This window comes from Ictidomys tridecemlineatus, chromosome 7 (genome assembly GCF_052094955.1).
Source record: "Ictidomys tridecemlineatus isolate mIctTri1 chromosome 7, mIctTri1.hap1, whole genome shotgun sequence".
Lineage (NCBI taxonomy): Eukaryota > Metazoa > Chordata > Mammalia > Rodentia > Sciuridae > Ictidomys > Ictidomys tridecemlineatus.
The window spans coordinates 130,396,148-130,409,274 of record NC_135483.1 but is presented as its reverse complement, the minus strand read 5'-3'; the positions used below and the strand labels follow the sequence as shown (position 1 = coordinate 130,409,274).

At 38.4% G+C, this 13,127-nt stretch overlaps 1 long non-coding RNA gene across 1 annotated transcript in view; it reads right to left on the bottom strand.

Annotated features, from left to right (window-relative positions):
* Positions 1 to 785: 785 nt before the first annotated feature.
* LOC144365549 (uncharacterized) overlaps positions 786 to 13,127 on the bottom strand; it is a 37,380-nt gene continuing 25,038 nt past the window's right edge. The window contains exons 2-3 of the long non-coding RNA XR_013424096.1: positions 12,039 to 12,145; positions 786 to 1,001 (exon numbers count right to left, since the gene is read on the bottom strand). This is a non-coding gene — a long non-coding RNA (uncharacterized LOC144365549). The remainder of the gene's footprint in view (positions 1,002 to 12,038; positions 12,146 to 13,127) is intronic.

Genomic DNA, 13,127 nt, shown 5'->3' with positions numbered 1-13,127 from the left:
CCTGCCATCCTTTCCTGTCCCCTTTTGTCCTACTTAGGCAGTGGGTGGGTAAATCATGTATTGGATTTTTGTCTTGTTGTTTTGTTTTGGAGTACTGGGGATGGAACCCAGGCCTCGTATATGCTAGGCAAGTGCTATACCACTGAGCCACGTCCCCAACCCTAAATCAATAAGTACTCTGCCTAAGCAGACATCCATTTGGGGGTCCTCCCAAAAAATTCTGGGCTCTGTACACAGCAATGGATACCCACCTACCCACTTAGCATGGCAGAGGTGGGGTGGGAAGTACTAGCAACCCCCACTGTTTGGTAATGGTGGGGAGTAACTTCAGAGGATGACATGGCAATTCTAGTAACTCTCATTTTCCTCTCCACAGGATTCAGCATGCATAATCTGGTTTGGAATTGAGGATCAGGCTGTTTCCAGGTCCTTATAATAAACCCTGAGGCATCGAATGATAATTTGTTAGTAGCATTCCTAAAAGTTCAAGTCTAGTTAAATAGTAGATTCACCTGGAAAAAAAAAAATCCCCAAATCCCAAGTCCAAGCCCCAGAAAATGTTTTTCAATTGGTTTTGGGTAAACCTTATATTTTTGTTATTTTCCTTTTTTTCCAATTTATTTTTTATTTGTTCTTCAATTTTTTTTAGGTAGCTATAGATCCGTATGCAATTGTGAGAAATACTACAGAAAAATTCCATGCACTTTTTATCTCATTTTCCCTAATGATAACATATTGCAAAACTAGAGTACATTGTCACAGCCAGGATATTGACATTGACACAGTGACGATACACAGCATTTTCATTAACACAAGTTGCAACCACTAACCTATTCTCCATGTGTCTAATTTTGTCATTTCAAGAATCTTACATGAATAGGATCACACAGTGTGTAACATTCTGGATTTTACCAGTCAGCTTCATTCTCTCGAGGTTCATCCAGGCTGTCAAGGGCATCATGTGTCAAGTTCTTGTTCCCTTTTATTGTTCTTAGTGTTCCCTGTGAACAAATTATTTAACTGTTTAACTATTGAAGGACTTTGAGGTTTTTTGCAGTTTTGACTATGATAAATAAGGCTGTTATAAACATTTTTGTATAGGTTTTGTTGTTGTTAACACAAGTCTTCATTTCTCGGGATAAATGTCCAAGCGTACAATTGCTGTGTTGTACAGTAGTGGCATGTTTAAATTTTATAAGAAATTGCATTGCCTTGTGGTACAAGCTAGTCCTTTGAATGCAGATCATCAATACCTGAATTCCAGATGATAAAAAACAAAAGGACAAAGAGGGACCTCTTCAATTATGTCACTTATATTTTTATGTGCTTTCCCAGAAGTTAGAGATGACACTACTATGTCTTACAGCTGACGTTTATCTGATAATAACTAGTGTTATGGTTTAGATATGGTGTCCCCCAAGAGCTCACGTGTGAGACAATGCAAGAAGGTTTGGAGGAGAATTAATTGGGTTATAGCCTTAACCTAATCAGTGAACCGATTCCCTGATGGGATTAACTGGGTGGTGTCTGGAGGTAGGCAAGTTGTGACTTGAGGAAGTGGTTCATTGGGGGCGTGGCTTTGGGGTATTTATTTGTATCTGATACATAGAGACTCTCTATTTGCTCTCTGATCATCATTGAGCTGCTTTCCCTCTGCCACACTCTTCTGCCATGATGTCCTGCCTCACCTCAAGCCCTGAGGACTGGAGGCTGCTGTCTATGGATTGAGACCTTTGTAACCCTCAAATAAACTTTTCCTCCTCTAAAGTCTTTCTGGTTGGGTCCTTTTTGTCACAGCAGTGAAAAAGGTAATACACCTGACTATAAAGGACCCTGGAAAATGTTAACTTATCTGGGTACACTGTCACCCTCACTGAAACTGGGTCCTATCTATCAAATAAACTGAATTATGCTGCAGTAGCAACCACAGAATCTCAGAGGTTTAATACAACAAAGATATATTTTCCTCTCCCATTCCTTCATTATCTTAGATCAGCTAGGACTCTCTGCTCTCTGTTGTCTTCACTCTGAAACCAAGAACTTCTGTCAAGAACGGTGCTAGTTGTCATGACAAGAGAAATCATGGTGCTGCAGGGGAGGGCGGGATGTGGTCAATTTCAGACTGTTTCTTTTCTTTCTTTTTTTTTTTTTAAAGAGAGAGAGAGAGAGGGAATTTTTTAATATTTATTTTTTTTTAGCTTTCCGCGGACACAACATCTTTGTTTGTAGGTGGCGCTGAGGATCGAACCCGGACTGCATGCATGCCAGGCGAGCGCACTACCGCTTGAGCCACATCCCCAACCCAATTTCAGACTGTTTCTTAAAACTCACATTTTATTGACCAAATCAAGTCACATGGCCAATCTAACCATGAGTATGCAGTATGCAGGGAAGGGTAGCTTTACCATTTAACCCAATAGGGAGACACAGAAATGTGTAGTGAGCATGGCTAGTGGCTTCTGAGAGTTGGGGAGAGAAGGAATGATGGATGTTACTATAGGACACAGTCTGCCACAATTTCAAGAATCGACATGTGATTTGTAACCTGCTGTTGCCCTCATTAGCTTTTGTGTTTTGATGCTCATCCTCGGGTGTTAATTGTCATTACCTATTCACACCACACTATTTATTATTTAGCCCCTTTATTATGGGGTTTGCTTTCTCTGGGAATGTCTTCCCTATTTGACCCACTGCCCTGCACCTGTCCCTCAGCACCTTCTCTATGCTTACCCCTGAGGAGCATCTGAGGTAACCGCGCCCCAATCTCCACCTGGTTCAGCAGCTCTGCTCCATACAATCTGTAGGATCCAGGGTCCTTCTACTTGGCACTCTGTCACTTTTTGCCTGCCACCTCACGTCCAACGGGACTGCTTGAATTCCAACCATTCTGCCCTCACTCTGGCCTCCAGAAAGAATGAAAGGTTCCAGACTAGCACACAAACCCTTTCCTTTAAAGACCTTTTTTCCTTAGTTACAATGGATACTTCTGGTTACAGACCATCAACCAGGACTTAGTCACATGGCTGTACCTTGCTACAGGAAGGAAGTCTGGGAAAAAAACAAAAACAAAAACAAACAGCCTTTTCCTGGTCAGGCACGAGTTCAGGTCAAAGATGAGGCTCCATTTCTTTGTTTTTTAAAATTTAAATAGTAAATAAGTTATAATAAACTTAAGTTAAATAGAAATAAGTTAAATAAACTTGAATTTATGAGATAACATTTCCAATTGTTACTTAGTTCTATTCGTTTTTAAATTTTTTTATTTGTTCTTTTTAGTCATACATGACAGTAGAATGTATTTTGACATAGCATACATGCGTGGAGTATAAGTTCCCTTTTTTGTGGTTTCACATGATGTAGAGTTACAGCCATCATGTATTCACAGGAGGCTCCGTTTCTAATGAAGAAGAGATGGTATTGAGGGAGACTGAGCTATAAAGAGTAGTCTCTACTGAAAAGACGAACACACCAGTCCATTGAAAATTTATCTATTGAGGCCCTACAGTCTAGCAGTAAACAAAATAGACAGGGTTCCTACATTTATAAATTAAATAACCACCTGGAGAAATATATGACTGTAAACTCCGACGAGCATTATGAAAGGTATTTTTGCTGAGAGGCTAATGGGGATGTGAGCTAGTTCAGATGGAAGGAGGATTCAGGGAAGACCTTTTGAGGATTTGTGGGAAGAAAAGTGGGGGAAAGAGGGTGGCACAAGAATCAGTTGGTAGTACCCTGGGGCCCCCTCCAGGAAGACAGGAAAATATCTGCAAAGACCCTGAGACTACAAGAAACTTGGTATATTTGAAAAACAGAAAGAAGGCCAGGTGGTTGGCACCTGGTGAGGGAGAAGAGACGTGTGAGACGCAGCTGGGAATGTGGGCAGAGGCCAGATCCCAGCTTTACAGGTCATGCTAAAAGTTGGGGATTTTATTCCAAACGCACGAGGAAGGGATGGGAGGATTATAGGAAGACAGATGACATGATTAGCAGACACCAAGCAAATAAGGAAGTTAGGAAATAGCAAATTTTTTTTATTTTTCATGTGTTAAATTTGTCCATACATTACCCTGCTATTTTTATCATTCTTTGTATAATCATTTTTCTTTGAATATTTTTCTTCTCCTATTCAGACTCATGCAGTAGTATTTGCATTCTTCTGAATTGGCCTTGTTAAAATTCATCATTGGTTTATTTTTATTCCTTCCTAGGTCCCTGTTTATCATTTTCCTGGTCTCTGAAAGAGACAGAAAAACCCAGGACAATTCATTCAAGAAAAAAAAAATGGTTATTTAATATAGAGAAATTTAGGACCAGTCCCCAGTATTCCTTCTGATGCAGCCATTATCATCAGCCCTGTTTTGTGATTTCACAGGGATGGTGCAAATCATATGCTTCCAGAGTCATCATTGGCCTGAACAGCCCCACAGATGAGATGGAAGCAGGAGGCACCATGGGACCTTTGTGGCTGCTGCTTCCAGGCTTCAGGTCTGCTGTGATTTCCACATCCCGGTTTGGAGCTCAGTCCTTGACTCCTGGCAATGACAGACTGATGCCTAGCCTAGCTGTCACTTCACTAGACTTCTGATCCTCAGCCTTTCTCTATAGACCTAGATAGTGGCTCCACTGTCAGTCTAGGGACCTCTGCTTCAAGCTTTAAGTCTTCTCTTTTTAGATATATTTTGATATTTTTAGTACATTTATATTTATGAAGATATTGCCATGACAAGTCTAGGCTGTAAAGAGAATTCTAGCTGAGAGAGAGAGAGAGAGTAATGAGGAGGGTGGATGATTCAGATGGAAGAATGGATCCAGGAAAGCCTTTTGAGGGCTGTAAGGAGAAGTGTGGGCTGGTACCCTTTAGGGGGCACGTACTGATCACCTGACTGTGTCAGCACTGTGCTAGATGCTGGGATATGAGGCTACATGGTCAGAGAGAGAGAGAGAGTCTGAAGATGCCCCTCTAGCAAAGACTTGAGGCATGAATGGAAGATAACCAGGTAAACACGACATGGAGGGTCATTAAGGGGAAGAGAAGCATCTGGAACACAAGTATATAGATATGAGCGCACAGCCTGTTGTGGAGCTCTAACATGTGGGGACTGAGGGAAAGGGTACAGGAGGCACAGAATCAAGATATGAGACTGGAGAGACAAGTAGTACCTTGATGGGAGGTGGGGGTTTACCCGTTGACAATGGAGAGCCATCAAAAGAGATTAGGTAGAAGACTGAGTTGAGGAAATCTGCATATCAGAATGAACAAGGACTTCTTGTAAGTAAAGGGAAGAGCGATTTGAGGGCATGAGCCTAGAAATAAGAAAGCCAAGTTTTGAAGTAGCCTGAAGGGGAACTGGTGAAAAACAGTACTTGGATAATGGTGATGAGATTTGAGCTCTTGAGAAAGAAATAGCCAAGGAGGCAGAATGTACACGCCTTCCTTGAGGGAAAAAAAAATGGATAAAGGGGTGTGATCAATATTCAGGGATCATAAATGAATCCCCAGTTGGAAGCTGGATGCTATTGAGTGACACAGATCACTGAGTTAAGCAATACAGGGAGGAGAGCAAGTTTGGTAGGAACAATGATGAGTTCATTCTCAGACATGTTGAGTCAGCTGATTTGCATGGGTAGAAAGCAACTTGACTTTAATTACAATCAATTTCTATTCCATTTTTTTTCTCCACTGAATTTAAAATCGAGAAGTAAAGGAATTTAGCAAAAGAGAAAGCAATGCATAAATAAAGAATAGGATACATAAGCAAGCAATCACACTATTATAAAATTTATGGCAAGCCATTCACAGAACATATACAGTCCCCACGACAGTATTCTAGAGAAATTATAAAGATCACCAGGGCACATGATAGATAGATAGAACACAAGTTGAAAATATAATAGAAATATAATACTAACATTCAATTAGAAATTACTTGGGGCTACAAGAGTGCCAAAAACAAAATGCAAAGATGAAAAACACCCCTTATAATTGAGCAGATCTAATAGTCATGACCTTATATGAATGATCGAAAGTGGAGGTGGGACAGGCTAAAAGTTGAATTTCCTGGTGTAATGTGTAATGAAATAAATGGCATCTATTAAGCAATCTTGTGAAAAATGTTTAACTTGAATTGAATCAAAGCTTTATTACTAACTTTCAGATCATTAAAAAAAAAAAGTAGAGAGTTTAGAAACAAGTCAAAGGGAACAAAGTGTTGCCAGAGGCCAAGAGCCAGAACTATCCACTTGAAATGAACTGGGGGCTCTACAGTGGAAGCCCAAACTGTGGAGGAAAGGACTAGCAGAAGTAAATAAAGACACCTCCAAAAATACATGGAGGGTTGTAGAAATATCCTGTCTTTTCTTCTATTATTGTCCAATCTCCAGCCAGTTATGTCTGTTGGTCAAAACCTAAACAGTTAGAAGGGAGTCTGGAAAATGTAGCTTTCAGGCACCAGCTCCCTAAGAGAGACTCCAATAAGAAGAGCAGGGAAGGATGGCACAGGCAAATGACTGTCCTTGGGGAAAAGTGTCATGATGCTTGCAACATTGTTTTCAAATGGCTCAGAAAACAAAATATAAATGTATAAATACAGAGAAAGCAAATTTGGTAAAATGTTGCATCTTGATCAGTTCATTATAATATCAATTCTTTTTTTCTGTACCTGGGATTGAATCCAGGGGCACTTAATCATTGAACCACAGCCACATCCCCTTTGTAATATATTATTTAGAGACAGGGTTGCTTAGGGTCTCGCTAAATTGCTGAAGCTGGCTTTGAACTCAAAATCCTACTGCCTTATCTCCTGAGCAACTGGGATTACAGGTGTGTGCGACCCTACCTGGCGTCCTTTCAATTTTTCTGTAGGACTGACTTTTTGCAATAAAACAGTAAAAATTCTACTCTGAAATTCAATGGATAAAATTATAGGAAATTGTATAAGGTCACCCATGAAAATGGAAAGATAAAACACTTAACTTGAATTTGACAAATTTTCTCATTAAATCCTTATAACCAAGATGGAAAAAAAAAATGTGGACTACAGTTGAAGCTACCATTTTTTTTCTATCATTATTCATTTGATAGTTGATATTTCTATTTGTCACTCTCCCAGGGACATAGCCATTATTATTCCCAGGCCAATTATAACACTGACTCTATTAACCAGCCTCCAGAAAATTTGGAAGTGAATGAGAGTGGCTCTAATTTGGAGGTAATCTTTAATCTGCTCTATTTTTTTCAAAGAACAAATTAGTTATGAAACATATTACAGTCATTTGCAACAGACCAATGTGTTGTGACATTAGAGTTAAGAAACCTTCAGCTAGGAAAAAGTATAATTATAAGCTACATACATGGCTGAACACTTGCACCCAAAGTTGTTGATTAATGCATAGATGGCAACAAGGAGGGGAGTCGCTCGTGATGTATGAGAGCATTCTGTGTTCGTTTGGCCCTGTCCAGTTTTACATTTTAATCAATACCTTGGATGAGATTTAGAAAACAAGCTGATGATAATTGTTGATGGTGTGAATGCCAGGGTGATGGTGAATGCCAGCTCAGGCTCCACAATGATTTAGGTCAATCACAGTGAGGAACTGATATAAATTGATAACTAATAGAAATATATGACCAACCTTTCGTTTGGGTCTAGAAAAGCCAATAAGTATGATGTTTTGTACACATAGCTAATAACCTGGCACTGAGAGTGCATTGTGTAGTTCTTTCATAATGACCTCTAAAAATTTCAGCAAGTGACTCTCTCTCATTAAGTACCTCAGTGTCCACTTCATTGTTACGTAGCTTACGTGAGTAAGCTTACTCACAGTAGCTTATGTGAGTCAATGCATGTCCAGTCATTGAATATTCCCTTTCTCCCAGTAACAGAAGAAATGTTAGTTGCTACCAGTGATGTATCTGGGAGTGCTCATGGTTTCATTATCTGGCAAGTAGTGTGAATTATACTAAGCAATTGATACTGCATTCAGTAGATTACAGTTGTGGGACAAGGTTACCAAAGGAGTGTATGATATTCAAGGTTTTGTTTCTTTCCCATTTTTATTGTGGTAAAGCATATATAACATAAAATTTATCATTGTAGTGACTTTAAGGGCACACTTCAGTAGCATTAAGTACACTCATATTATTGCAATATGTCACCACTATTCATCTCCAAAACTCTTTCCATCTTCCAAAACTAAACTCTGTATCCATTGAACAATAATTCCCCATTCCCTTGAACCCCACCCAGACCTTGGCTACACCATTTTGTGCTCTGTCTCCATGATTCTAACTATTCAAAACACCCCATATAAATTGATTCATGCAGTATTTATGTGTGTGTATGAGTGGGGCTTATTGCACTTGGCATAATGTCCTCAACATTTATCCACGTCATAGCAAATATCAGAATTTCCTTCCTTTTCAAAGCTGAATACATTCTATTGTATGAATGTACCACATTCTGCTTGTCCAACAATGGACACTTAGGTTGCTTCTATGTTTCAGCTATTGTGAATAATGCTGCTACGCGAATATGGGTGTATAAATATCTCTTTGAAATCCTGTTTCCAATTATGTTGGGTGGAATTGCTGGATCACAGGTAGTTCTGAAACACCATATTGCTTTCTACAGAGACTATATCATTTTATATTCTTACCAAAGAATGGTACAATAGGGTTCCAGTTACTCCACATTCTCTCCAACATTTCTTATTGTCTATTTTTTTGTTTGTTTTCTTTTTAACAGTAGCCCTCCTAATGGATGTGAAGTGGTATTCCTTGTGCTTTTGAATTACATTTCCCTAATAATCAGTGGTGTTGAGCATCTTTGCACGTGCATTTTAGGTGTTTCTAAATCAACTTAGCCCATTTCTGAATCTAGTTGTTTGGTTTTTGTTTTTGTAGAATAGGGCTTTATTTGATAAGAGTATCACTGCTTGGCATGAGGCAGATGAAGTCATGAGTTGTGATTGAATCTGCTGTGCTTGGGCTATAACTGGAGCAAGGGACTGAGATTGGGTACCATACCCACAAACTACCATAAGCAAACTGGAATCTGCTCAACTCAGAGCCAAAAGGGAGGAACTGAAGGTGTCAGGCTGTCTAAAAATTTAATGAGCTGTGGAATAAAATTTTGAACTATTTGTGTGTGTGTGTGTGTGTGTGTGTGAGAGAGAGAGAGAGAGAGAGAGAGAGAGAGAGAGAGATCTCCATTGATTTCTCTATAATCAATAAGTAAAAATTACAACAGAAATTACACATAGTGAAATCTTTCTTGTGATCTGAGCTGAAAAGTTGTTTTGGAGTATACTAAGTTCCTTGTCCCTTCATTTATAAGGTATTATACATAAGGGTTATCAATTAGGAAGGAAATGATGGCATTTGAACCTTAAATGTATGACCAGATGAAGTGTCTTTTGAGACTGACCCCCTAGAAATTCTGAGGTTTTTATCCAATGAAATCCCAAGTATCTAGATTTCTTTCTAATAACATACTCAGCTGCTTCACAATCTGCTGCCTTTTAAGCTCTTATTGGGTTTTTTCGGGCTTTCAGCCAAAGGGACAGTACTTTTCTTTACCTCACCACCATATAGGTTAAATACTCAATGTGTTCATTTTTTTAGGAAATGAAGTTGATGATTAAACAGGAAATGTGCACTTAGCTCCTAATGTTAGCTACCTCAAGACAAATCAATTCCATTTCAAATGGAATGCTATTGGAGAGCTGTTTAGAATCTGTTGATAGGAAAGAAATATTGAAGGTAAATGCACCAGAGACAGGAAATGGGAAATTCAAAGATATCTTTTGACACTAAAAGGCACTCTGTCTTTCCTGTCCTGAAAACCTTGAAGAAATCTTTTAAATGTTGTGCTCATTTGAGGAAAAAAAATACATTGGCTCTTAGCTAATGACATCTGGATAAAGAACCAAAGTTTTCTCTACTAGGTCCTCTATGGAGATTCCTAAGTTTGAATTCTGCAGATGCCCGTATTACTGACTACACTCACCTCCATTAAAATGCACTGAAGAAAGATCTTGCTGGATCTGGCACCCTTAGGTGAACAAGCCCAACTGCTCATATGCCTCAGTTTTCAATTGTAAGCATTTGTAAGCACTCTTTTTAAGCCTGAGAAGTAGCATTCACACATTATATGGCGCAGTGCCTCATTTCCTTCTCAATGACTGGCTCCTTTGCTTGGCAAAGAGAACATTTTCCAACTCTAAATGCAGTGGAATGGTTTATGCCAAACTCTGAACTTTTTAAGTTGGCACCATCCAACTGCACCTAGGCTGGTGGGTGTTATTAGAAATAATCAAAAAATGTTCAGAATCACTGATCTCCAGTCAAAGATGAAGATGGAATCATGAAATCTAAGTTTAATGTATCCTATTTTTATTCGTGTTGGGTTTTCATGTTTTAACCATGGGGTGGAGGGTTGTAATCTTGAAATTTCATCAGGCTATTCTTTCCAATATTTAATACAGCTTTCAGAAATCAGTAATACATGAAATGACAACCAACAAAATTTGTCCTGCAGTAGTTTCAAATATGGGGTTCTCTCATGAGAACTGGGTTTCTTTGTTTACTAGAGTTTATAATTTTTACTTATAGATCCCAAAATCTTTGTTTACCAGATCTTGATCCAGGTTAGAAAACATTCTGGTCTACAGGTCTCAGTGCCTTTCTTAAAAACTATGAAACTTTCCTGCTACTATCTAGTGATGATGATGGGGGTAGTTGATTTGATTTGATTTACTAGGAATTCCATAAGAGAAACAGGCAAAAATAAGAATATAATAGTATCAACAGAAATAAGATAGTTTATATCACTATGTAGATCTACCTTTTAGAAATTTTGTGTTTATGAATAATTAACTTCACAAACCTCAGAAGTAAGAATAGGCAATAACATTGAGAACAGAATGTTTTATAATTCTGAAAATGGTTAACAGCTTCAGTCCTTTTTTTTATGTGTTAGTGTATCAATAGGTTTCTTTGACAGCAGATAATGGATAAAATGTGTGAGTAAAGTGCTGGGCAGAATGTAGAAAATCTATACCCCCAAAGCATATTTTTCTATCTCCAGTAAATATTGCCAATAGAATGCTAGTGATAATTTTACCTGTTTCTTAATTGACTCTAGATTTACCTACTAATGTCACTCAAAAACATGGAATTGTTTTTTAAAATATATTTAACAAAGAACAAGTTATAATTCATATAGGCAATCATCCATGGTTTGAAAAGAGCCTATTCTTATGGAGAAAATAGGGTCTTTTATTTACCTGAATTATATGTGATTTACAATAGGGCATACATAGGATAAATATTTATGGAATAAATCAGTGAATAAACAAGTGAGTAAAAGAATGGCTGGGGAAAAATGGAAATCCCACATTATGGGAATCTTAAATATAACTCAATTTCCAAAATGAAGAATTTTGTAGGGTGACTATAATGGTTAATCAAGACAAAGAACTATTATAATATCACCTCATTTTATTGTTTAATAAGTTTTCTGATTTTATTTTAAATAAATGCCTAACAAGCAAATACTCACGTTTGTACATGCAAAATCCATATTTGTAAATTGTGTAGCCTTACAAAATAAATGTAAATTCTTTGAGACTTTATTTTTTCATTGGCAAAATGGGAACGATAAGAGTATTCAAGTGAAATGATTTACTGTGCATAAAGCACTTCAACCAATAAGCATATAATACTGAAATCGTGATTATCTTCTTCATCTCAGCAGATTCATTAGAGGCAGAGAAAGTAATAATTATTTTCAAAAGATTTGAAAAATCAGATCATTTTGTCACAATGATTTTAACTTGTGTTTAACTCAAATACATAATAATGAGAAAGGGATTCAAAAAATCTCCTCTCCTTAAAGCTAGAGACCATGTCTCCTTTAGCATTTCACCTCCCAGGGCATCTTCCAGACTCTTACAGGCTCAGATCTGAGGCAACCATGATCTGCTTGCGAAATATACAAAAGGACCAATGTGTAACAGAACAAATTCTCCCCTACCTGCAGTTGACCTCACCGAAATTTGGTTGATGGCTATCTACTTTCGTGTTTCTTTGTCAGCAACTTCAAGAATTTCAGTCCATGTGGGAGAATGCTGAGTCAGTCCCCTAAGCAGTAATTAGAAGAGAGGAACATGAGAACTGGCAGGATAGAATAGAAGAGGGGGGTAAACTACATGGTAGAAATGGAGTGAAGAGTTTTGCAATGGAAGATTTTGCAAAGAAAGGAATGTTGAGACAAAGTAGATGCCAAGCTTGTAGTTACACACATTTGTCTGTAAGAAGACAGGACAGATAAAGTACCAGTCAATGAACACCCCCAGACAGCATGAGCTTGGGATGAGTCAAAACTCCTGGCAATGCTAGTTGAGACCTCTGTGCTACATGGATGAGATTATTTAATCCATCCTCATAGCAACTGTACTGGAGAGGCATCAGGAACCTCACACTATCACTGAAAGGTTTAACATGTGCCCAGAGTCACAGCTAGCAAGCAGGAAGCACAGACTCTGGGCTGTGCTTAAACATTTCGGGGCACTGTCCTCATGACTAAATCTATATAACCCTCTGTACAAAGGCAGGGGATGAAATGTGCTGAGTTGGCTATTCCAAAAAAAAAGGTAAAAGAAAAGCTAAGCAAAAATTTTTGCATTCCAAGAGTTCTAGTTATTCTTCATCTCTGGTCCTAGAATGAAGAGAAAATCAAAATCAAGTCAAATTATAAAAGGCAATGAACAGAAAAGTGGGGGGGGGGAGAAGGCTTTGTATGAAGGTTGTCCACAGCGAAGGCAAAAGAACTTAGAGATGTCTTACTGAAACAAGAAGATTCTAAAGATTGCAAGAAGAATCTAAAGATTTGTCTTAAGAAGGGTAGATGGAAACCAATTGCACCCTACTCAGTGTAGCTGTGGTTTCCACCTGCCCAGAATTCATATTTCCCTTGTGAAAAAAAAGTCCCTTGGTTTTCCCTTAAGAAATCACCCTCCCACACACTCTGGGCAATTCTGGTGGGGTTGACCCACTCCTAGCCCGAGAAAGTTCTGCATCCTTCTGATCAATGTGTTTGTGACTCTGATAATCAGTTGTGGGT